The sequence below is a fragment of the Pyxicephalus adspersus genome, chromosome 11, assembly GCF_032062135.1.
Source record: "Pyxicephalus adspersus chromosome 11, UCB_Pads_2.0, whole genome shotgun sequence".
NCBI lineage: Eukaryota > Metazoa > Chordata > Amphibia > Anura > Pyxicephalidae > Pyxicephalus > Pyxicephalus adspersus.
In genome coordinates this window covers 10,591,749-10,614,360 of record NC_092868.1, presented here as the reverse complement: position 1 = coordinate 10,614,360, position 22,612 = coordinate 10,591,749, and the positions used below count along the sequence as shown (strand labels likewise).

At 39.9% G+C, this 22,612-nt stretch overlaps 1 protein-coding gene across 4 annotated transcripts in view; it reads left to right on the top strand.

Annotated features, from left to right (window-relative positions):
- Nucleotides 1-16,450: 16,450 nt before the first annotated feature.
- Nucleotides 16,451-22,612, top strand: part of ARHGEF1 (Rho guanine nucleotide exchange factor 1) — a 69,746-nt gene continuing 63,584 nt past the window's right edge. For all 4 annotated transcript variants that reach the window (XM_072426682.1, XM_072426683.1, XM_072426680.1 and 1 more), the window contains exon 1: nt 16,451-16,581. The gene's annotated coding sequence lies outside the window, so the exon portion shown is untranslated. The remainder of the gene's footprint in view (nt 16,582-22,612) is intronic.

The window sequence follows — 22,612 nt, the reverse complement described above, 5'->3', positions numbered from 1 at the left end:
TTCCACCTACAACTGACTTCCTCACTCATAACCTCATCACATACACGACTCCAAGACATTTCTGGAGCTGCCCCAACTCTCTAGAATGGTCTTCCTATACCTATTTGGCGTTTCCATATTCCCATTTTTTCAAACTTGCCTACCCATTTTTTTCTGTCTTTTGAAACCGTCACTACTTCCAACCACTACATATTCCCCCTTCTATTGTGTGTTAATTACCCTACCTCCTAGATTGTAAGCTCTTCGGAGCAGGGTCCTCTCCTCCTGTGTCACTGTCTTTATTTGTCTGTCATTTGCAACCCCTGTTTAATGTACAGTGCTGCGTAATATGTTGGTGCTATATAAATCCTGTTTATTATTATTATTATTATTATTATTATTAATAATAAAATAATAATAATAATAATTATTGTCAATTTTGATGCGATTAAGAAAAGCATATAACACTGCATTAAAAGTGGGCGCCTTAAACTCCCACATATGGTGATCAGTTTAAATTATGTTTCTGGTTTGCCAATTTTAGTGTAAATACAGCTTAAACACAATTTTTATTTACAAAAACTATTTTAGCAAATAAGTTAACAAAAATGGGGTAAATGGAGTGTCTTACACTTGCCTAGTACATGTATCCCAAGCTTCTGCAGTAGGAAAATAAGCAGGAAAATGGAACAGATAATTGTGCAAAGGCTGAATTAGGTCATGCAGGAAAATATGCAAGTATGACCTCATCCTCTACTTATTTAGGTCTCTCCTACCATAGTGCATTTTGCTAAATCAGCAGCAGAGGGAGCAACTGTCCCACTGAAATGTTTGTTATGTTACAAAAAAATCTAAACTATAGGGCAAACAGTTTGTGCACAACAGACTATAAACCTATTATATAGCTAAACGTTGGAAGACGCCAGTACTTCACACCTATTATATAGCCACAAGTCTGAGGGTACCAGAACATCGTCCCTATTATATGAACAAAGTTTCAGGATACTTAAACATCACCTCCATTGTATGGTGAAAGTTTGGGTACAGCAGAACATCACCCTAATATATGGCCTAAAGGTTGCGGGTACCAGAACATCACCCCTTCCATATGGCTAAAATTTTGAGAACACCAGAGCATCACATCTAATAAAGGTCTGAGGACACCAAACCATTTTTCCTTTTATATGACCAAAATTTGACGTCACCAGAACGTCATCCCATTCATAAGGCCAAAAGTTTGAGAACACCGGAACATCACCCTTTTTATATGGCCAAAAAGCACCAGGACATCACCCTTTTTTCATGCTTAAAAGTTTGTGCCATACCGTCTTATATTTCAAAAAGAAGACTAAACACACCTGCCCTGAATTCCTACTGAACACTTTTTGTACTGCAACATTATTTGCATATATTATTAGTACCTAGTTTCTTTTGGCTAAATGGCCACATAATTCTGTGGATGCCATTCCCAGGAAAGTGGAGTCAGTTAGAGCCACAAGGAAGTCTGACAAGCTCATATAAGACAATACGATGTCAGGTAACCAAAATCATAATGGGGGCTATTGTTGCTATCCTATAAAAAAGCTAATTGCCTGACTGTTCCTGGCTATAATATTTTCTGAAACAAGCATACAACATTTGAAAGTATTTTTGATAATGACTGGCATCACTTCAATGGCATCTGGAGGAGAATTTCCTCTGCACAGAGGGGCAGACATTTTTCCTGGCAATGACTTATCTAGGAGTGCCATGAGCCCAGCCTGCACCCTTGGCATGTGTACAAACCAGGCTCATAGGACATATGCAGAATGCCATGACTGTTCTGCCCAACCACCACCAATGGACCAAGGGAAACAATTGGGGATAGTGCTGTAGTATGGAACGGGGTTACTTTCAAAGCTTTTAACACAGACAGCTTTGAGGACACAAGGCACAGATTTTTAAAAAAATTGCCTGTAAAAAAATTAAGCTATTCTTGAAGTTGGTGGCTTCCAGAAAGGTCCATCTTTGGTCAAATAAATGTACATGACGCGTGTAATAAAGCTGGTGGTCAGAGACTTCTATTATCTTCCTAGTTGTCAAAAAAAAAACATTTTGCATGTACATTTAAAAATTTTACAAATTTGTGATAATAGATTTCTATATCCCTGAAGAAGCAGACCCTGTTCCACGAAACATGTGGAACAGTAATATCTATTGCAGACTATTTGAGGTGTAATATGTACCCTGTAAATGTAACGATGATGTAATTTATGGATTTATGGATTTTACTTGTATTCAATAAAGTGTTCAGGAATATTGCTTGATTAGAATTATTGTTAGGAAATTTAATTGAAAAGTCCCTAATTGTGTTTGGAAGTAAAGAGACCCAAGTTACTTGGTTCTTTAAAATCTGAGAGCTTTTGTTTGATAATGTTATGCATTCTTTTGAATTACCACCTTTGTTCATTTGTAGAATCCAACTTCATTACTCCCCTGTACAGTTGGATTGATTTCTATATTCTTATGGTAATACCCCTCTCTAGTTTGTAACTTAGGAACTGTTTCTATGTGCTCTGTATCTGGAAAATTTTGATTTTGCTTTTATTGTATTTTTAATTATTTTTTTCTTTAAATATTTTGCATTGTTTATATCATTCTTTCATTAAAAATAAATATTATTAATATTATTATTATTGTTGTTATTATTATTAATAATAATAATAATAATAATATAAAAATACAAATAAATTGGAGTTGTACTTAAAAAAAAACACTGGTTTTGGTGTAATTTGGTGACTACCGGTACTTAAAGTTCTTAAACCTCCTTTTTTGTCTCGGTAACGATGATCATCAGGGCAGAGGAAGAAATCTTGCCAAACGAGGACGCAGACAGCATAAAAGACTTGACAAAGGATCTACTCCTTCTCATCTCCTTCCACATCTAAAAAGTGTCCTAACATGCATTTGAATATAGTAATTAAGGACAAAATGTATACTGCAAAATCACTATAGAAGAACATAATACTGAAAACCCTGACTTATCCAAGGTAGACTGAGCCTTTTATAAGCTGCATTTTGTAACAATATTCCTTCTTTATTCCTGTGAGGTCTATATTTGGATGTATCATAATGCAGCATCGTAATCTGAATGCTATCTGGATCATAAAGAGATAAAGAGGTCATTCTGTTGGTGGAAAGAATGCAAATGTGGATTTGTACGGTCCATTGAGGGCATTGGCACACTTACCGAAAATAGACGGCAGCCAAGTCTTTGCACTGGGTTGAAGCATGCAACATTGTATGTGAACAATGGAAGTAAGAGGGGAAAAGAAACTTTTTGTGGTTGAATTTTTTTCCAAATTTTGCCCAATATTTACTCACAACCCTACAAAGAACTGGTTATATTAGGCTTATACAGAAACCCCAGTTTTAACATTTTGATAAGATCTTTGTATAAAGCAGTGAATCTGACATTTACCAGACATTCTCTGCCAGGAAACCAATTAGCCCCTCTGCCTTCAATACTTTAAGGTCTAGCTTTTCTTGGGTTTGCCTGCTATGCAAAATTTTGCCAGACTAGCAGCTCAGAAAGTACTGGGGTCAGCATAATAGCCAGGCTCATAGCATTTCTAGAGGTCAATAGCAGTCCCCATATTTGAAGAATTTAAAGAGAACCAGTTCCCAACTTAAACGTTACAGGTAAAAGTACAGGAACCCTATAGGCTTGCCAGCAGCTTTTTTTATTATTAAATATTATTTTTTATTCACTTGTAATTTGTTTCTTTGACCTTGCTAACAATGGTACTCCGAGTTGTTTGCCTAGCACAGTCCCCTCCATCCTTGCCATCTCTTCTTATGGAAAGGTCAAATTACTCTAGCTCCTCCACCCCTCACGTCAACTAATTTTATAACCCTTTATATAGCAGGTGGGTAGGAGAAAAGGATAAATACCATAGAGTGTTACTTGAGTGTCAGCTTTGAGTCATCTGGGGTCACATCCAGGACAGTGGCACCCAGCAATTGTATTTGAATGTCTACACACGTGAAGCCTTCATGCCCAAGTACATGGCATGAAATGAAATATATTAAATTTACATTTCGCCTTATGGGAAAACTTAGTGGAAATAAATGGTGGGGTGACTTTCTAAAGTCAGCGTTGGAAGCCCTTGTATTTCCCGCTATACCCTAAACAGATACTGTTCCATGGTGCAAAAAAAGTTGGGAACTGCATCCTTAGCACATTGCCCTGGAAAAAGCAATAACATTGATAAAAGCCAGAATATAACCATAACACCGGCATATGTCTGGGGTTTGACTTAGAAAGCATTGAAGCTACTGGATCAGCATGGCAGATGAAAAGCTAATATTTTCATCAGAAGAAGTCCACCTCCCCACAGCTCCGGCTTTTATTAGGTTTCTTTAAACGTTTTTTAGAGTAGACGGTCTGCTTTGAGACTGGCTCTCTGTGTATATTGTACAAGAGGAAGTTAAACAATGTTGAAGCTGTGTGAAGCCTTCTTTGTGTAATAGTTCTGCTTCCTATTCTTGCTGCTATAGTGTAGCCACTGAGGACTCAGCTGTAAAACATAATAAAGACATCATTATATTGATGAGATAAACTAATGTAATAATCATGTTATTATGTAATATATGAACAAAAATTTGTGGTCACCAACCATCATACTTATTAGAGCCTGTGGCACATTCCATTCTCAAAAACATGGACAATGGTATATGTGGATTATTGTGAAATGTGTGGTAGCTTTCTGCAAGATTTTGGAGTATAGAGTGAAAACCGAAAATTGGGTTAGGTACTGATGTTGCAAGAGAAGACCTTTCAGGGTCATTTATAGTCAGTTTGTCATCCCCAGTACCCCTTCCTAGCAGGACACCTCCAGATTTCAAGTTTGAGGTATGAACAAGTATTCCATGGGCACAAGCCAAGCACAGGCTTGCTAGCAGGGCAGCAAAATAGGCCTGCACACCTGTGACTTCAGCTCCTCCTCCATAAACCACACACAGTAGTCCTAGCCATGCTGTACAACAGCCATAATGCGGAAGAAGGGGTCCAAGTGGCGTATTGTACAATCAACTGGTCTGCTGCTAGCCAACCTAGCAGGTCATTGGTTATGGTGCCATGGGCCGGACACAAAGGAGAGGGTAAAGGACGCTCTCCAGTCTCAGAAAAGCAGCATTGCCTATTTAGAACCAGTAGCGTCTTAACTCATTACAGCATGTTTATATTGGTTATGCCTAGAAATAGACATGAGTGTCACACTGTCATCAACTTAAGTTGTTTAATAGTAATAAAATCAGGGCATTAATCAATCTTCCACACCAAATGGAGCTGGCCTTCTGTGGAAGGTGCTACTTCAAACTGTTGCCGCATGGCTGTAAGTCACAAAATGTCTTAAATTCAGTAGGATAACAGTACTCTTCAATTACAAATGGTAGCCACATGTCATGCATGTCCAGACCCCAGATAGTGCCATACCCTTTGGAAGGTGGCCCTGCAGCTCCATGGCTCTCTAATATCCATCGCAAAGTAAGTCCCACTAATGATATACAATACCATTTTTCTTTACTATAAAAATATAGAGATACTCTATATATATATATATATATATATATATATTTACTTATGTTATCTCAACATTTTTCCCAATCATAGCTAGGCAGTTCTAGGACTCATAACAGTCTTTAATGACTATAGCTATGTCCTTGACCCCTAATGAGCAACAACTGGGGGATGCCTACTGACATTACTACTGTAATCCTGTATCTGCACCACATGTCAAGGACAAGAGGGGTGAAGTTTCACCCCTGTTTTGGAGCTGTACTCCAGAGCTGGGCCTTCATTCTAATTTATATTTCATAGTGGCCATGTTCACCTCCTGGTTTTAGTGCTTTGATTTATTGGTCCAGAACAAGCATGCAGTTATGAATTTCTGACTTTGCTCATCTGCATACCTTTTTCTGGTCAATGGCATGAGAACCAGGGGCCCAGCACTTTCAAAAGGAGAAGCCTACAATGGCAGGCTATCAAAATGAGTTCAAATTTAGTTTGTTAGTTAACTGGTCGTAATGCTAACCCACTAGCTTTAAACCATTTTGAATCCTTGACCTGCAACAGGTATACAGATCAGCAAAGTGTTTGCTTGTTCCAGTTCAGTGACTCCAAGTACCAAAGACGGAGATGGCCAAGCAACTGGCAGTTTCAAAAGAAGGTTGACAGCAGAAACTTTGGTATTTCTCTTAGCACAAGTTTTAAATGCATATGGCTGAGCAATGCCACAGCTGTGCAAAAGTTCCCCGTGCCACAATGAGATCATTAGTCTTTGGGGAATAAATTGGGCAGCAACTCCATGTTCTAAAATATTTGTCCACCCTGGAGAATATCTGCCCTGATTCTGCCGGAGTCTTGCATACACTGACATAACTTAGCATGGCTACTGTTTAGGTGCTGCCATGGCAGCGCCATTCTGCATCCTCCTTTGCAGTTTTAATGCTTGCAGATTCCTCAGTGCAATGGCTATGGCTTTTCATTTTAATGGAAGCTAAAAATAGTCATGTGAAACTGCTGTCAGCACACCCCCTCTGCCCTGTAATCCTGGTAGAGGGAGGGGGAGACAAGCATATTTGCTGTATCTGTTCTCTCCGGAGAATGGATAGCTTTTCCCCTCTTTAATTAGTCCTGGCTTACAGAAAAACCTTGCGGATCTGTCAGCCTAAGCAGCCATTCTTTATTCTGCCCCCCATCTCCCGCTTTCTTTGGCCCCATTAAGTCGGGACAAAACTTTCTAAAACTTTTTTTTGGAGCTGGTGTCACAGTCAAAACTTTTAGCTCCCTTCCTTTCCCCCTCTTTCAGCTTTGCACTGATTGTCCTCCCAGCATGATCTGTTCAAACTTCCATTTCCTTTTTTTTCTGTTTTCAGGCTCCGACAGTCTCCTGAGATTCTAGAAATAGACCCTTTCATCAGACGGGCCTGTGATTGAAAGCAGTGCATGTTTTTAAAAAAAATACAAGAAAAGGGGTTGTGTTTACATTTATAATTTTGCCTGTTTACAGCATATCGTAAAGCATTTTTTAAAAAGGGTTAAGAAAAACCTGTAGGTTGGGGCATAGGATCGAGGCTCATGTACTTTATCCTGGCATTGGGGCAGTGAAACTGTAAACTGGGTGGGAAGGCAGGGTCAGCCGAAAGTCTGCCAAGAAAAGGTGACTGTCCAAAAAATAATATGTGGAAAAAACACTCCCTGTTTCTGCTAATATTTTCTTTGTGATTATGTGCCATGCTGGCAGACGGAACGTGACAGCTAAACGATATGGGCAAACGTTTGTGGACTCCCCTCCAAAATGTTATGGCTAGGTGTTCCCAAAGAAGGGTACTTGTAATGCTACAGCATACAAAGACATTTTTTGACAATTGTGTGATTCCAAACTCCTAGCAAAGTTCTGGGAAGAAATGTTACTGTGTTCTTGTACAAAGCCAGTTCCAAGAAGACATGGTGTGATGAGTTTGATCTGGAGAAACTTGAATGTCTTGCAAAGAGCCCTGCAGAATCCCTCTAAGGTCAACTAAAACTCAGCAATAAAGGTCACCCCTAGGATGGCTGGATTTGCCACAAGGCATAATAGGTGTGTGCCTAAAGGTGCCTTCTTTCCAATATAAAGAGGAAGGGAAACTTTTTACCTGGCTGCTCATTTGTCTGCCCACCATACACCCACACATAGCAGTACCTCTTCCAATCAGGTAGGCCCTGCTTCATTGGGAAGAGGAACCACATTGTGTGAACAAAGAATGAGATAAGAGATGCTGAACCATCCCTAGCATTAGCATCAGTAGGGAGTAAGAATGAGATTTATTTAAATGCTAAACCATTGTTACAAGTTAACACCATAGCTGGGAACTCTTCAGAAGTGGTAAATCCAGTTTTTACAGCAGAATTGTTGGCCCTCTATATTAGATCCCCATGCTAAGCATTCCTGGTTCAGGAAGCCATTGCAGCTAGCCCTTTAGCCTTCCAGTGCCTGAGCTTGGGCCATTCATAAACACCAACTCTGGTCTCCGGTGTATGTGCAGTGTATATTTCGGCCAGTGCAAGGCATGGCTAAAAGCTGGCAGCAGTATGTTGGAAGCAGCAACCTAATCCAGGCATTGGAAGATTGTGGCAACATCTGTGGCTGGGGGAACAGATGTCTGAACTGGATTCAGACAAGACCCCAAACTTCCTTGTCCAAGAAAAGTTTCTTAGGCAGCATATTGGTGGCAACCAACATGTAGGCCATGAGGAAGACAGTGTAGCATCCATGGCTGGAGGCCACTATCTATAGAGAGTGTCTGGTTTATTAAAGCTCTCCAAGACTGGAGAAGATAGACTATGGTGGGTTTCATATATGATAGCCTATCATGGGTATCATATCACCCAGATTTATTCACAATAGTCTATCTTCTCAACTCTTAAAGAGCTTTATTAAATCAGGTCCAAGATGAGGTGGGTGTGTGAGGAGCTCAAACAAGATCCCAAACTTCCTTTTCCAGTGTGGGGGATGGGTACCAGCATTGTTCACGTATGTGCTAATTGGTGGGTGGATTGCTGGATCAGTTCTCTGTTATTGCCCTGAGGCGTTTGCTGAATAAGAGCAGCAAAGGATCATTGACTTGAAGTCCACCTATGTGAGTGAAATTAATACATTGACTCCGAATTGTATTTGTTGTTCATTTTATCATCAAAGCTTGTTGATATTACCCCTCTGCAACGCCTTTATCTGCATGTTGTTGGTAATATCTGCTTGTCATTAGTAATATCTGCATTTCATTCCTAGTGAACCAACACACCAGGCGAGTGAAAATCCTAAATCTTGGGTTGTTACCAGAAGTGGAGAAATCTTTTAATGGGGACACTTGTTCTAGTGACAGTCTTGCACTTTAGAGATTTTCTTTTATTTCTATTGTGTCTGTATGGCAGGACGTGAACAGAGAGATGAGGATTAGGAAGCAGCGGGTTTACCCATTACCTATTACTATTTCGGATGAAAATATTCTTCAATTGCTATTAATAGGCAGGGTGGGACATCAAAGAAAAAAGTTCCCTCCTCTATGAGTAATGTAAACCGAAGTTTGAGTAAGAGTAACATTTCCCCACACCTTTTTATAGGTGTTTTTATTCTGCCCATCCCTGTGTTTTTACAGTAAAAATGTATGCACTTTTACTGTGTTCTTTCCTATTTCAAGCAGATCCAAAAGCTGGCAGCACACAGCCTTTTGGCAATTTGGATCTGTTCTTGTGATTGATGGGAAACCGGTGTACAGGAAGAGAAAGATTCAATTGATGCCTGGCATTACCCAGAATTTCCCAGAATCCTCCTCTCATCCGTGCGAGCCTAACATCTCCCATCCCTCTGTTATATCTTTTGGCACCTCCTGACGAAATAAAACGTACTTGCATTTTATAGACATGGGAGCGCTTGTGGTGTGGAGGCCGACAGAGAACATAAACATCCTACGGCACTGTATACATTTCGGCGGAACATAGGATTCTCGGCATTAGCATAGCCATTCCATGAGACAGTACCCAAACACAGGTTTTAATGTAATGCATCATTTATAGCAGAAGAACCGCATGACTGTGCGGCAAGTGAAGCCAAACGGGGTGATGTACACTGGCATTACTATGTGCTGTTTTAAATATAATTCAGAAAATCTGTTAAAACTAAAATCCAAGATAACAGCAACCTACAAGTATAAAATACTGTTTATATAATATAAATATATATATATATATATATATATATATATATATATATATATATATATATATATATATAGTTTAATAGCAAATAATTGGTATTTATGTCTGATCAGAGTCATGATAGTGACTCAAGCTTCTCTGCTGCTGTTAAGCAATACATCCTGGTCATCTCCCTGCCCCCAGCCTGTGATTGGGCAGAAAAGGCACAGCAGAAGCACAGTGATGAGTCATCTCTCTGCTCTTCTCTGGAACTATTACCTTAGGAACTATTACCCCCCTCTAACTTATATTAACTGTACTTCCATGTGTAAAGGTGATTTTTTTGGGAGAAACCAATTAACCTACCAGAATGTTTTGGGTAGTCAACCAGCGTACATATAGATGACCCAAGTGCATCCTAACTTGTATGCTTGTTCCATAAGGAACTTGTAAATGGTATATACAACATGTTTGGAAATATTTTATTTGGAATAGTGGGATTCTGGTACTAGTCAAGGGGCACTTGAGATGAAGTTACCCATACATTGGTTTTTCAAATGGGACAGACCAGTGTAACCGATATATTGTTTACATTTAGCTTGTCTGCATCTGCAATGTAGCTGCAGACATGGTGGCAACAAACAATACATCTTCCTATAAGTAATTGATTCTGTATATTTTGTGCCCGTGGTAAAAAAAAAATTGATTTGTGAGACGTCAGATTATTGTAGCTGGAAACGATATTTTATAAGTATTTCCAATGACAGATGAACAAATGAGCCCTCTACACACAGCTCTGTTCTGTTCTATGGAGTGGGGAGGGGGGATGAGCAAGCACCCTGATATGCTCCCCTCCATTGGAGTGAACAGGGTCATTCCTCATTGGTCATTCATCAATCTGCTATGGCAGGTTGATAAACAATGTCAGGGGATGGCTGCACACGTCAGAATTACACCCGAGACAAAAACAACCGTTCATTGTGGGCCAGAATCATCTGACCTGTGTACGAAGCTCAGCTCTACCATACTAAGTACAGCACTGCTCTTTCTCCATCTCCCTCCATTGTCAGAAACCAGGGTGTCACTGGTTATAAGGTGAAACCAAATCAAGCTTCTGGCTAACAATGGACAGCAGCTGTTTTCTCTGTGCATTTATTCGGGTTAAATTTATGTCACAAAGAAAGAAGTGAGGGGGGATTGTTAAAACAATAGTGGTAATAGTATTTGAACTCCATTGTGAACAATATACAATAATGAATGGACTAGGTGCAGAGAGATCTGAACAGTAATTATACAAACATCTGAACAAGGAAGTGGAAACAGATAAAACAAACAAAAACAGAAACTGTTTGTGGTCTTCAGTGATTACATAAATGCAGCTCAGCAAAAACCATAATATGATTCTGGGCAATGAAGATAATGAATAAACAAGATACGCAGAGCAGATGCATTGTTCTTTTTTCTGTCCTTTTCTGCAGGTATGGTGCATGTTTTGTTATATTTGCATCGTGTTTGGGCTGTTAGGGCTCGTAAAGTGGAAAGGTGATAGTGGAGGTGAGGTTTGCAAATTTGGCCATTTTAGGATAGATGGATGGATAGATAGATAGATAGATAGATACCTATCTTTTCCCTACAAGGAAGGGTGGTCGATTACATATCCCGCTCATAGACGGATTAGGGATATTTGGAAAATTCAGCTGTTTGTTATGGCTATAAACGGGAGATTGAAGCACACGGTGGGGGATCTGCAGGAAGCTGTTTGATGCTTAACACAGATCAAAAAAATTAATCCTCATTGCACGGTGCCAAGAGAAAAACTATGGATTATCTCAGTCATTTATTTTCCCCTGGACACTGCGTTCCTGGAGGATCATATGACAGCACTGGGGGTATTTGAAATACAGTGGAAGGCTCCAAATCTGATAAATGGAAAATGCACAAAACTCAGCTCTCCTATAAGAATTTTGTTTTCTTCCAGCAAGCAGTGCCATGCAGTCCATAAATCAGTTTATTTCCCCTTACAAAAACAAGTCAATTACAAGCTGATGTTTTGTGATGTGGTTCCTGGCAAGCGTGGTTATATTTTTACATCTTAAAATTCTTGTGACTGCCGGCATGCCACCTTCACCTACTTGTACCCACCTTCTGCCATAACAAAGTCACTGTAAATGAGTGTCATGCTCTCCTAGGGAATTGTCTAAAATGCAAAATGATTAAAAAAATGAAAAGTCCAGGTGCTTGAGAGGGGCAACATTGTTAAAGCTATACTGAGTGACAAACAAGAACAAGGAAACTTTGTCATAATGAAAAATAAATATCTAACTCAAGAGCTGAAATGGAGTGACTGCTTTGGCATGGCTCAATGGTCGAGCTACATTTTACTGCCAAAAAAGTCACCATGTGATTATCACCCCAGTGCCATTCATATTGTATAATAGCTGTTTTGGGTCTTAAAGTGAAGTTGTTCTTTGTCCATGCAGGGCAATGCAAAAGTTAATGGTATCAACACCAAAAATGACCTTCCATTTGCAACCTCACCATCCTTCCCCTCCTTTCATATGACAGTACCATAGGAAAGTCCAACACCATTACTAAGGGAGGGAGTCTTTACCCTATGTAAGGTCCACGTTGTGAGTTGTCTGAGCTGCTTCTTCTTGCTGAATGGAATAGCAGGATAGTAAAAGAAAGGTATGCCTGGGCAACTGGTTGGGCTGGGCTAGCATTAAAATGAACCTCTTAGGTTTTACTACATACCGTAGCCAAGAATAGGAACTATCACAGAACAGCCAATATGAGATTGGAATGTTTCCTATAGAGGTTAGAATCACCCAATTTTGGTCTCCAAACTGAACTTCTAAGGAACACGTGTCTACAGGGCCAGTGCATGGACATCACGTGTAGCACAGCCTGATAAATGGTGCTGAATTCTAATCCCATTATGACACGCTTACTGACTATGATAATAATGTATTCTGACTGCACATTAAATGCTTCAGCACAGAAAATATTACCTAATAAAGCATTATCTGGGAAAACACAAGGAAAAAAATAACTGAATGCTGATTGTTAAATTAGATTAAAAAAAAAAAGATTCAGGAACCTTTAAAGGCTATGTCCACTCAAAATCAATATTAAAATATCTCTGCTAATCCTATTTTTTTTAGCCCATTTGGAGGCAAGATATGGTGCAGGACATGGTACAACTGGGACAGGGTAAGGGAAGAATTGGGCCTATAATTTAGGCCCATGCTGCCCAATACATATTCCTTTGGTATTGATGGTGTAGCTCTCCAGCCCCAGGAGCCAGTAATAGGAACAGAACATGGTACAACTAGTACAGGGTACAGGAAGAATTGGACCTACAATTCAGGCCCATGGTGTCAAATACATGAGTATACCCTAGAAAGGAAATGTGTTTGGGTCTAAGATTAGAGTCTGTATGAATACTTAAAACTGAAGAATTGAAAGTAAAAATTGGAGGATATTTAGCTAACATTAGGCCTGGTTGGGGGAATGTTTTAAACTAGTGAATTGTAATCCTTGCTTCTGACCACTGGAGGGCAAAACCCTCAATACAAGACACAAAAACACAATTTAATTTAGCATCAAATTTCTAAATTATTTGTGTTATACAATGTTCCTTACATGTTTGAATCATGTTCTCACATGTCTCATGAGTGTGCAGTTATTTTTCACAATTAAGAGGTAAAATATATTTATTTTTTCACGTGTAGGATGGAATGCAGGAGGGTTCAAACCCCTGTAAGGATTTGCTTTGTCCCTGTCGGGACAATGAGTCTCTCCATTGGTCCTGGTTGTCATCAGGACAAAAAGTATTCATAAGAGCCAAAATTTGACAATTTCACCATTGTCAGATGGTAGGTCAGGGGAAAAACTTTTATAGGCACACCTATACTGGTGATAGGAGGGGATATACTCCTGACTTTTTGAACTTCCTGTAATCTTTTCAACAGGAATTAGTAGTAAGTTTTCCTAAGGGGAAACATGCAGACCAAAAAACTAACAAGGGGTGTAACCATGTCCTAGTTTAAAACTGGGTTCACATGCATGTGGCTGGAGTAAAACGTGCTTTGTGCCCCATATTGCTCCAAGGCGGTCTACTCCTTTGGAAAGGCTACTTAATGCAGGACATTCCAGGATAAATAGTACACAACAACCTATAGTAGTGTAATATGCATTGTAGCACACTGCAACACATATTCATCCATGGTGTGTTGGGGTGCCATACAAAATATTAGTAACTAAAGGCCTAATTTTGCTTCTGCATTCATAATGGCTTTGCTATAATGACAGGTGTACTTTGACCAAATTAGGCAAATTGCATCAGTTATCACACACCACAGGAAACATTTGCACTTCTGCATTGCACAAGACAATATTACAAAACTAATTATCATGCACAGCGATATGTGCAGCAGCTTTTTGTGAACCAATCAGAAAACTGCGATACTTAGCTCAGCCATATGCTGTGATTTACAAGCTGGATTTCGTGAAGATTATCATTTAGCAGCTGGAAGGTGATGTTTGCTGACCCTCATTTCCATGGAAAAGCCCTGGATTTACCCATGGAAGTTTCATATTGGTCACCTCCCTTATCTAAACGTTCAATTATTATTACTGCTCTAATAAGGTATATTGCATTACTAAAATTGTAATTAAACTTATGTCGCATTACATTGGTGATTGCACACTTTCTCCCAAATTCATAGAGCCATGTAGAATAAATTTAAAGTGAACCTATGCTTTATCCATGCTCTACATGGAGTTTGTATGTTTGCATATTTGCTTGGGTTTCCTGTTGCCATTGCAGTATCCTCCCACCTCCCAAAACACATACTGGTATGTTAAGCATTCCCTAACACCCAGGAGCATCCTTACCTGTTGGAACAGACGGGGGTGGAGTTGATGGGTTCAAGGCTTTTATGCTGGCTAATGATTAGGATCAGGGCAGTATTTTTTTATCTGGACAAGCACCCATCATCCAGTGGCTACCTTTAAGTGGCATCCCCCAAAATTGGCCTCAGACTATGTTAATGACATATGACCATTGCAGCGACATTGGACTGCGCTATGGAAGATTTCAGTGCCATATAAATAAATGGCACAGTTGGCAGCTGCTTTTACCTTTCCTTTTCTCCTCTAGCGCATGTGCTGAAGAGAAAAAGCCCCTCCAAATCTCTATGATTGGAGCAAACACTAGACAAGTGAATACCTTCAAGTGGCATCCCCCAAATTGGCCTTGGACTATGTTAATAACATATGACCATTATTAAACAGGATTTATATAGCGCCAACATATTACGCAGCACTGTCTTAGTCTTAGCTTATTCTCCATGTGCTAAGGAGAATAAGCCCCTCCAAATCGCTATGGTTGGTGCATACATTTGGGATTAGGATTCCTTTATGGTCTCCCTGTGATATCTCAGATACCTAGAAATTGTCCATTAGGGCACCCAACACTGCATTGTAGAAGGAAAGGATCACATACAATCCACATATACCAGGTATTTCTCTTCAATCATAGAAGCTGAACAGGGCAGGGTGGGAGCAAAGGGAAGGTAAGCAAACATAAAAAAAGAGGCACATTAAGGCATGTTGAAGTGCTTTTCCCTGCCTTAAGGGATGCTAAATTGGTCACTTGGGCTACATTATAAAATGGAGACCCTGTTACATTGTCCATTCAGTGCAAAGTTGCAGAAACTTTTAAAAGGCTTGCCTCCTTTTCCCCACCAACCAAACAAGTTATCTCTTTTGAGGCTACATGCTGCTCCTTCCTTTGTTACCACCACTGCAAAAAGGCCAAAGCTTCTGAGCATGGGGTAACATACACACACACACACACACTTAACCACAGTGCAACAACATGAAAAGGGCCTTAACGCACATCACTCCAACACACAATACCGCTCTTTTTGTGTAAATTACCTTTCCAAACAGTACAAATGAAAAGGCCCTGTAAGGCCCCCTGAAATCTTGGCGTTTTGGTGCATTAACCCATGTCGTTAGGCACACTAATGTGTTACAATAATGCAGCCCATTCCAAAGAAAGGGCAGGCAACCCACCGAACATCCTAAAAGGTGAACTTGCAGCATTTTTTCTGACTGAGCGCACAATAGTTAGTCCATTTCTGTGGTGGGCTGCAATGCTTGCGCTTGAGTGGCAAGGCATTATGCTAAAACATGCAACACGTTACCGCAGATTGTTTGTGCACTGTTGTCTAAAAATCATGCACAGGAGTTTTGTACAGGAACATGTTTGTTTAAATCAACATCCCAAAGTTGCGTAAAAGTCCAAAAAGCACACAAGTTCTTTGCTCACTGTTAATACATTAGGAATAGGAAGCAACCTTGTATACCAATGCATTACTTACATGTTGCACTATAACACGCTTTTCTATAATGCAATTGAGGGAACAATACAAAGTAACAATACATAACATCAACCACTGAAAACACATCTTTCATTGATCTATTTACTCTAAAAATAAATCTGATTTTTGAGTTGGTAATGTCTGCTGTGCATGCCACATGCACATTTCTCATGTTATTCAGTGCACACCTATGTCTGGGACAAGGAACACACTGTGTGCAAATTGCCAACCATTGCAGCTCCCTCCCTTTGTGTGTCTTTCTCTCATTCTCCCCACCCACCTCATATGTGTCTATCCTCCACCCCCTCCCTGTCTGCCCTCCCTTAGACTCTTTCCCAGCACTTCCCCTCCCCCTGACACACAGCCCTTCCTGCCTCCACCTCTCTTTGCATTCTGTACTTTGATGACATCTCTGGGACCAAGTCCATGATCCCCCCAGCCTGAACCCCCCATGTGCAAAGTTGCTGAGTGAGCTGCAGGGATCCTTGTGTGCAGGTAAGAGGGGTGTAAAGGGTAGGGGGGCACCTTTTACACTAAACCCCATAGCACAGACTCTGATTTTACCTTTGTGTTCTTACTGTACCTTGTTACTTGTGATCTAACATAGAGCACTGCAGGAAATGCAGACAAATGTTTTGTGTGTATCTATTTTAATTCAATTAACTTTGATTGAAGATTCACTGTCTGCAAAACTGTAAAAAGTGAATGTGTTAAATCTACCAACAAATGTGTACTGTGATGGGCACTAAATGGATTAAAATAATCCAATCAGATTTTACCACCAATCTATGACTGTGCATGGATTGGATATTTCATCTGTTCTTGCCTGTCTTTGGATCTTGTTTTCTGTTGTTTTATGATCTCATCTTTGTTTGCAAAACTTTTTTTTACTGAATCATAAATATTTGTTGTTATATGATTTTATTGACAAAAGTTTTTTTGTTTGCTTTGAAGCAAACTTTCACTACCTATGGTTAGTATTTGCTTAGGATATTTGGGGATCTCTATTATCTGATTGGGGTTTTGGGGGGATGGGAGTACATGGTAAAGGTAGGCGCTAGCTACCAAGCTGCAAGTTCAGGCTGCCCAGGTTCACTTTTAAAAGTGTCTGGCACTTCATAATAATTTAAATATGAATTCCTATTGTTGTTGCAGCAGCTCTGTTGTTCCTCTAATACTTCCTGTTGGGGTAGATGTTTGTAACAAACCCTGAAGTGCTGTATGAATATTTTGCTGTCCCTGTGTATACTTTCAGTTCATCTGTTCAGTTACAGCTTGGTGGCTGTTACTGTAGCACTTTTCTTTATATTTGTGTTTTATCTGTTCTATCAGATATCAGATCACCCACCCATTAATGCAATGGAATTATTGTGAAATGCAATTTGACTTTTGGGCATCATACCACTGCATACCACTGAATGTTTTAGTGATCTGTTGTATAGATAAATAGCACGACACTCAGAAAAAGGTTTTAAATTGTAAAAGTGGAAAATTCCACATTTTTGTACCTTGTGGACCTCTTTGATCCATGTTCAGACGGCTTTTAAATGCTCTCCAGTGCAAGGTAATATTTTGCAGCCCTATGTTTGGGCATATAATAGCCTATACATATTTTTTAAAAATTTTGTAACCTTTGTAACAATAATGCATTGCGCATTAATCTTGATTTAAAGTATTTTGCCCATAGTTGCCCCCTCAACTACTTATTTATACCATGTATTTGTGCCCCGGTACTCTGTTCACACACAGCAGCAAGGGGACAGTGTCTTGGGTTGGATCACAAATCAGACCCCTTTAAGCAATTCTTCCATTGGGGAGTATAACTGTGCCATACATAGGAGACTGCAAGTGGACCATGACTTATGAATGTCATAATGGTGCCTCTATAGTGTAGGCTGGGTTTGGATGGTGACTGCCAGCGAAAAAAAGTGGTACTTACCTTTAACGTTCAGCTTTTAGAAATATCCCTGAGTGATGCATACATCATAAAAACACTTACCCAAATTCTGTAAACTTTGAAGGGTGCAGTTCTGTGACCGGCCAATTGCCCCTTTGGGGCAGAAAGAGCAGGACAATTTTTCAGAAATTCCACATGTGTGTATGTAGTCAAATCTTGAGAGCCTTACCAGGCCAGAGGTGAAAATTTTGGTAAAATTAGCTGCTATTATTAAAGCGTTTTTACCTGTGTATCGACAAATCTGGGTGGAAAGGGTATCCACAGACTGGGTTCATATGTTGCATTTATACGGGTTGTTCTATATATAAGCAATTGCTAACACTCATCTCTGTCTTTTCAAACAAATGACCGTACCCCATGCCTGCATTAAACAGGTCCAAGGGTGGTATGTGTGCCATAGGAAAGTTTCCATCCTGGGCTTGTGTCTTCTACAGCACTTTGTTATCATTGTCAATAAAGTTTTGTTCACCAGCTTGGCATTTTCTTGCACGCTTTTCTAGAATGATGTGACTTTTATCTAAAATGCAATGCTGGAAAACCAACTCCTCATAGTGTTCACCCTAAATCTATCATTTTCATTCCTCACAGTCCATTCATAAATGTTCATTTAAGCCTGGAGTGGCTAGTGACTTTGGCCTTAAAATGCATCTGTGTTGTCCTTTGTTTTTGTAAAGGGTTTATAAAATTAGTCACAGTGACACGTTTTTTAGAAATATATTGACTTGAAGGACCTTTGGCTTGCTGAAAACTGTAGGGATAGGGCGTTTGTTGACTTTAGGAAACAGTCAGGCTTTACTTTAACATTCAGGCCTATTGGTTGCCGTTGACAACCAGACAGCATTGCAATTTACTCTGAACTATGGTTTACAATTTGGCAGGAAAATCAATTTAAAATGACTTTACAGACAGTTATGTAATGGAATATTGGTATTAGTTTGTGAAAAGTGAAAAAAATGACTTTTTCTGTCACCACAACATCTTCAGTTCTCTTATCCTTCTGCCCATACACCTAAATATGCCACTTCTCAATGATTGACTTCTAGGAAATGTAGATTCTTTTTTTTTTGTCTCTTGCCCACAAAGCCCCTGGCCTTTTTTGATAACTGCTTCTTGCCCGCCGCCTGTTTATGGTGTGCGCACCGTGCATTCTGTCCCTTACCCCCGCTCTTTTCCTGTTTTGTGTGTCACAAAGCCTGTCTGGTCCCTCTGGAGCTGGGAGCTGACCCAGCTGCTTTACAGAACAATTTGTGGGGAATTCTGAATTAACCCCTAATGTCTGGCCGCTCATTGGCTGAATTTTTTATCAGTTTGGCCAGAAGATCAGGAAACTGCACGGCTTGCAGAAATTTTCTGAGGATGGTAAAGCCATGCTGTGATACAACCACATTAATATTGTGCAAAAAGCAAGAGAGAGGAAAAGGGAACCTGTCACCAAGAAATTAGTGCAGATTGCAAGGTGTCATCATTTTGCTTCCCTTGCCTTCTGCTCATGTATAGGACTCTACCCAACAGCATACTGCAAAACCATTTGCAGTATGCTGTTGGGTAGATCTGAGTTGCTTTGAGCTGCTTTTTGTATTCACATTTACTTGTATGTGATAGAAAAGCAGTTCAGAAGCAAATATTAAGTCATTAAGATCATTGACCAAGAACACGGGGAGGGAACTGACCCCTTGACACTCAGTGAATTTATATCAAAGGTAACAACCTGCTTCTACTATGGCTCTACGTTTTTGAAAACACAGCACGCTGCTTAACGGCTGTCCATTCAAATGAATAGGCTACGCTGACGCCAAGCACTACGATTTAAAAAATGATCCAAGTGAAAATGATTCAAGTGAAAAGGCTGCCGAATGCAACACATGGCAATGCGTATGTATTTTGGAGATTGCAGCATATAGCCAAAGTGAAAACGAACCCTAAAAACGGGGGTCACATCTGTGCATTGTGGCACTGAACACCAACTGAAATCTCATGGTAATGCTTGTGTTATGTGCTGTGGCGACATTCATTCTTAATAGCACCCCAGTGTGTGTTGCCAGTCAGTCTGCCCCATAACACAAGCCCCTCCATCGCGTTATGAAATCCTCCAAAGGTTATAAAAAAGTAGTGCATGCACCTATTCTTTGGGCTACATTACTGTGTGCACTGCAGTACGGCACACAGCACAAGGCTCATGTATGTGTTCATTCTTTTGCCCTTCCTTGGACTATCCAAAATGTTTTGGCTTTGGATATACTTTAACCTTTTACTTAGTTGCATTTATATTTTGCATTGTGACAACTTTCAAAATTTATTGTGGGGCTAAATCTCAGTGTAAAATTATAAAAGAGAAAAGCTTGGCTGCTTCTGTTTTGGACGTTTTACATGGATGTTTGTTATATTTGTAATGACTATTTATATAACCTTGACACAGTTTGAAAACAGTGGAGTGATATGTCTACTAAATGGCACAAATTCTGTTTAGAATTAGGAAGCCAGTGTAGACTTAAAATGTACTTCATACCCAGAGGGATCATGGACGTCTTGTAAAGCAGAAGGTGCCATGGTTGGTGGTCACATTTTTAGGTCAATTGCCATCAGGTCTGAAAATTTTTTGTGAGCAAAATGTAACTTTTGCAGGCAAACATTGACCAATCACCTAGGGTATATTTTCATGCGCCGGTGATTTAGTTTCTTTAAAATGAAGCCAACACCATGAACACGCATGTTTAAGACAGAGTCGGAACTACCGACCATTAGCTCATGTCTGTTGCTAGTCTTGTTTCAATTATTTTGGTACTGCAACCAGCCATATGGAAAGAATGGGGTTGGTAGCGAGTGTTACAGCTCTGCCTGGTGCTACCCGCTGTAATTTGTTCAAATATTGCTCCATTAAAAAACAGTGCAGCAATGGAGGCATCTGAGCAGCTGGCCATGTCTCGTGGTCAATCTAGACAAAAGGGCAAAACAGGACAACGAGGGCTTGACACAGGGCAATAAAGCATATTGCAGTTATTTTAAAGCAAAACTGAAGCATCTATACAGACTGTCCAACTGCTTTTATTGGAATGCTTTTGCATTTCAGGTTAAAACATAAAAAGTATGTTTGAAGTTTGTCAAAATTCTTGTAAGCAAAAGCACAAGGCCAAACTGGTGGCCTGAGATTTTTTTTCTTCTGACCAACCATAGTCAAGTGCGCCTTCCGCAGCTCAGACCTGAACCTGTGAGAGTGATGCAAACTTTCATTGCTGACTTGTTTTTGACAGGGTTCTTTCTCCCATTTCTTGATGACCCAGAAGAAGCCTCAAAGTACTCCCCTTGTACTTTGTACCCAAGTCAACATTACCTTCTCTAATATTTCCATTTGCCATATTTTCTTCTTCTAGTGCCTTGGCAGTCCCCCAGCTGTATGCCTATTTTTGGTCATTTACTCATTAGGTAGTGAAAGAAAGATAGGGATGACAGCCGTGGGTCATACACTCTGAAAATCAAGTCAAAAATGGCAGATGCATGACAAATTCTTTTTAGGATTATCTTTGATCCCTGACTAGACACTTGCTTCTTCTTTGAAGTGTCTTTGCAGATTTACCTAATACAATTCAGGTTCTACAGCCACAGGATGTTCATATCGGCTGTGTGCATTGCTTAAGTTCAGGGAATGTTTACAGCTCCGCACCTGCTAGTCTGCATATTGTTTGGTGAACCTTTTGAACATCACTGGTAACTGTGAAGACGCCAGGATTTCGATTGTGTCATTTCTATACCGGCTTTACACCTCAGGAAGTAGATGCAGATCTGGATGATGCCTGACCAAAAATGTCTTCATATTTCTGAACAGAAAAGCAGGTTAAGGTATTGTCAGGGGGGGTACTGTGACCTTTGTGATTAAATAATAAATACCTGGAAATGTTATACTTATTCATTTCTTAGAACATGACATTAAAGAAAAAGATGGGAGACATGCTGTACTTTGCTAGACAATGAAAAGTAAAAGGATCACTTGATAGCAGGCACTAGTGGAAGGTAATACATTCTTTCACTATGTTCCCCAGCCATCCCATTCTGTCTCCTGTCCTCTCCAAGCCTTTTGGATTGGCAGTGATAAAGCAGGAGACTGATGAGTTCATTGTGCTTTTTAATTTCTTTTCACAATACCTGGGCATAACTTCCAATGGACCTAAATAGGACCTAATTCCAAGGTTACACCTGTTAAAGTCTGTAGGTAGGTACCCCTGTTGGTAGGGGGTAAATAGGCATCCGAGTGGTGGGGCAGAAGAGTACTTCTCTTTTAATCTTTGCTGAAAGCAGTTTTTTTTCCTGTTTGTTTAACATCCCCGTTTTTGTACATCTTCTGGTAGGTGGGTGTCTGCCTGCACCGTCCTTGCTGTACACAGCTGTGTGTATGTTAGTAAGTAAAACTTCTGTCACCATTTTCCTGTAAGTTCTTTCCTACTCACTAAGTTCCACGCAGATCTGCTCATAGTTTCCATATGCACAAAGGACTGTATTCTTAAAGTTTCAGCCGAGGAGTGAAGGCCACAGAGATGTAATGTCTATTGTGCTTACATTGCCTGATCTGGGCCACAG